Source organism: Rousettus aegyptiacus, unplaced genomic scaffold, assembly GCF_014176215.1.
Source record: "Rousettus aegyptiacus isolate mRouAeg1 unplaced genomic scaffold, mRouAeg1.p scaffold_m13_p_3, whole genome shotgun sequence".
Taxonomy (NCBI): domain Eukaryota; kingdom Metazoa; phylum Chordata; class Mammalia; order Chiroptera; family Pteropodidae; genus Rousettus; species Rousettus aegyptiacus.
This window is the reverse complement of record NW_023416306.1, coordinates 68,226,309-68,230,888: the sequence shown is the minus strand read 5'-3', so window position 1 is coordinate 68,230,888 and position 4,580 is coordinate 68,226,309. Positions and strand designations below refer to the sequence as shown.

Below are 4,580 nucleotides of genomic sequence, written 5' to 3'. Positions count from 1 at the left end.
TTAGCTTTCATTTATGAAATCATACCTTCACCATGTCAAAAACACTATAGTGTAATAGTTGAAAATATGTGCGAACCAAGAAGACAACACTAAGGAAGAAAATCTTTTTACCCCAATTTGTAGAAAATAGCATTGAAGCAAGGACATAAATGCATCTGTAGACCTCTCACCAAGCACATTATATATAAAGTGATCGATAAGCATTTATTTGTTAAGTGAATGAATCATGTGAAATATGACTCAGAAATCTACGTCTTCAAGATGATTTGCTAGGCACTTTGTTTATTCAAAGAGAGAAAGACATTACAGAACACCGAGGTTGGTAGAATATCATTAAGTTTTAAAAAGGAAGTTAGAAATATTAGAATATGTCATCAGGTTATTTTCTTAATTTGGAAATATTCAGGTTCTAGAGATCTGAATGACTACATATAACAATTATGAGGACCTGGTAAAAATGACTCGTTACCTTTACATTGAAAAAGTAAGTGACTGAGTAAATTATATCTATATGTAATTATTCTAATCACAAAGGAATAATGTCCCCAAATTATCTACTGCTCTCAAACTCCTGCCTGGAAGATGCCAGGGTTAATAGTGTCCAAAAATATTTTTATCTTCAGAAACAAAAAAGGAAAAATGATTTTTTTTCCAATTTATACTTTTCTTATTAAATTGTTTTTATGTCTTAGTTCCAAATACATCAAATGAATTCTGTCCTTGTACAAGTCATTCTGCCCCAAGTAGTATTTTTTATTTACCTTTATGTTAAGGAGGAACATAAAAAGCTGACACAAAATTTTAGAAAGTATTTGGATCCAAATCTCAAAGTAAATATACAGCTGCAATGATTCTAGAACTTCACCAGGAAAGGTTGATAGGCTGTATTTTAGAATCTTCAAATTTCAAAGCATACATCTTTATTTTATGTAACCAGAAAACTGTCAGTGCTATTTAGTATGTCAAGAAGATTCTAACATCAAGGAGAATTTTGTTTTTAATCTCAGGTCTGTCACTTGTTAAAAGAGTAACTTCTGGTGCTAAAATTTTTTTTATTAATATACTCTGGTATTTTACTTATTTTAACCTAAGTAATATAACCTTCATTTTATCATGAGGGACAGGGAACCTATCAAAACTTGGGGTTGTCTCAAACTTACATGCTTTGGAATAATAACTAAAGTGTCAAAATATTATAATAATAACTTTCCAGATTAAGTAGAAGTACAAAATGATGATATTTTGCATCACGACCTTATATGTACTTCAGACAACAAACTTTAGCATTTGGTTAGAAAACCAAATTTTTATCATTATCAACATAAGAATCTTTTGTAAACCGTTTAACAGCGGAAAGAAAAGGGGGGATGAAAGAACCACATGACCACCTAATGATGGGCAAGCACCTCATACTCTGAATAGAATGGAATTTTTCGATTGTTTTATTATGATATAATTGATATACAACACTGTATAACCTTAAGGTGTGCAACATAATGATTTGATTGGCTACACACACACACACACACACACACACACACACATATGATTACGACAATAAGTTTAGTTAACATTTATTGCCTCATATAGCTACAAAAACTTTTTCCTTGTAATGACAACATCTAGGATTTACTCTTAGCAACTTTCAAATGTATTATCAAACAGTGTTAACTATAGCCATCATGTTGGACATTGCATCTTAAGCACTTGTATCTGGAACTCTGTACCTTTTAACCTCTTTCACCCAATTTCCCCACTCCCCGTTCCTGCCTCTGACCACCACAAATCTGATCAATTCTTCTGTTTGTTTTTATAGATTCCACATATAAATGAGATCTTGAAGTATTTGCCTTCCTTTGTCTGACTTATTTCACTTAACAAAATGCCCTCAAGTTCCATGACTGTTTTTGCAAATGGAAGGATTATCTTCTTCTCATGGTTGAATAATATTCCATCGTTTATTCATATCACAATGTTTTTATCCATTGATCTATCAATTTGATTGTTTTCATGTCTTGTGTATTGTAAATATGCTACAAATATCTCTTTGGGACAGTGCTTTTGTGTTCTTTGGATATATACCCAAAAGTAGGATTGCCGGATTGTATGGTAGCTCTATTTTTAATGTTTTTAGGAACCTCCATACAGTTTTCAATAGTGGCTTAACCAAATTGTACTTCTACCAACAGTGCTCAAGGGTTCCCTTTACTCCATATTCTCATCAGCATTAATTATCTCTTGTCTTTTTGATCATGGCCATTTTAACAGACATGAGATGATAACTCACTGTGGTTTTGATTTGCATTTCTCTGATAATTAGTGACATTCAACTCTTTTTCTTGTAACTATTGGCAACTTGAGTATTTTTTCTGGAAAATGTCTATTCAGATCCTCTTCCACTTTTTATTATTCATTTATCTATCTATCTATCTATCTATCTATCTATCTATCTATCTATCCTTTATTTGTTCATTTATTTTAGGTGAGGCAACCCTTGTTTGACCTCACAGATTGCAAGGATCTTATCAGCTTACAATCCCTTATTTTTAATTTTTTTTTATGCCTATAGCACCTGATCTTCCTAGGTGGTCTCCCATCCAAGTAATAACCAGGACTGACCCTGCTTAGTTTCCGAGATCAGAAGGAATCAGGCTTGTTCAGGGTGGCATAGCTGTAGAACTCTTACACTTTTTAATTGGATTGTTTTTGCTAATGAGTTGTATCATTTTGTATATATTTTGGATATTAACCTCTTGTCAGATATATAATTTGCAAATATTTTCTCCTATTCATAGATTGCTTTTTCATTTTATTGACTATTTCTTTTCCTCTGCAGGAGCTTTTTAATTTGATTTAGCCTCACTTGTTAATTTTAGATTATGTTGCTTGTGCTTTAGGTGTCATATCCAAAATGTCATTGCCAAGACCCATGTCAAGGAGCTTTTTCTCTGTGTTTTCTTTTAGGAGTTTTATGGTTTCAGGTTTTACATTTAAATCTTTATCCCATTACCCATTTGCCCCAAGAATACTCACCAGTGGCATTTAAGGCTACAGCATTTACCCTGAGATAACTTGCTGATTACAGTCCCAACTTTACCCCCAAAGTTTGCCACAAAATATCTTGATTTTATTATTATTTTTACATTATGCTAGTATATCAATAGTCTTTGAAAACAAATTACATCATTCTCTATATAGCATTCTGCTTTTAGTAGTGGTATTTCCATTTACAAAATGTAATTCTCAATAGCTAAAAATGAAATCCTAGAAAACATAGCATTTCTACATGTGATATTAAATTAATGATGGCAGCAAGCTGCACTTTTTTTCCTAAATGAGAAATGGGTTTAATCCATTTTGAGTTGATTTTCGTAAATAGTAAAAGGAGTATAGTATCATTTTTTTTTTTTACATGTGAATATCCAATTTTCCCAGCACCATTTATTGAAGACATTTTTTCTCTATTGAGAATTCTTAGCTCCTTGTCAAATGTTAGTTGACCATATAGGAATGGGTTTATTTTTGGGGTCTTGATTCTGTTCTATTAGTCTACATGTCTGTTTTTTTTTTTTATGCCAGTATAATACTGTTCTGGTTATGATAGCTCTGTAAATAGTTTGAAATAAGCAGTGTAATACCTTCACTTTGTTCTCCTTTTTTGAGATTACTTTGGCTCTTTGGAGACATTTGTAGTTTCATATAAATTTTAGGATTACTTTTCTACTTTTGTAAGAGATGCCATTGGAATCTTGATAGAAATTGCACTGAATCTACAGATGACTTTGGGTGGTATGGACCTTTTAACAATATTAATTTTTCCAATCCATGAGCACAGGATACCTTCACATTTATTTGTGTATTCTTCAACTTTTTTTCAGCAAGATCCTACAATTTCAGTACAGAGTCTTTTACCTCCTTATATCTCTAAATTTTGTTTTCCGATGTTATTGTTAATGGGATCATTTTCGGATAATTTATCACTATCTGTGTATAAAATGTACATTGATTTTGTATTCTGCAAATTTACTGAATTTTTTATTAATTCAAGCAGTTTTTTCCAGTGGTCTAGGATTTTCTATATATAAAATTATCTCATCTGCAAATAGAGACAATTTTACTTACTCTTTTCCAAGTATGAAGTATTTTGTTTTCCTTGCTTAATTTCTTTGACTAGGCCTTCCAGTATTATATTGAATAGGACTGGTGAGAGTGGGAACTCTTTTCTTGTTCCTTATTTTTGAGGAAAGGCTTTCAACTTTTCATCATTGAATAATGCGTTAGCTATGGATTTGTCACACATGGACTTTATTATGTTAAAGTATATTCCTTTTATACTTAATTGGTTGAGGTTTTTTTTTTAAATCATGAATTAATTTTGAATTTTGTGAAGTGCTTTTTCTGCATTTATTGATGTGATCATATGATTTTTAAATCTTTCATTCTATCAGTGTGGTGTATCACATTTACTGATTTGCTTCTGTTAAGCATTTTTCATCTCAAGGATAAAGGCCACTTGATCACAGTGCATGCTTTTTTTAATGTGTTGCTGAATTCAATTTGTTAGTATTTTATTGAAGATT

At 31.5% G+C, this 4,580-nt stretch overlaps 1 pseudogene; it reads right to left on the bottom strand.

Annotated features, from left to right (window-relative positions):
- Window positions 1-2,560: 2,560 nt before the first annotated feature.
- On the bottom strand, window positions 2,561-2,679 carry LOC118600789 (annotated as a pseudogene).
- Window positions 2,680-4,580: the final 1,901 nt, after the last annotated feature.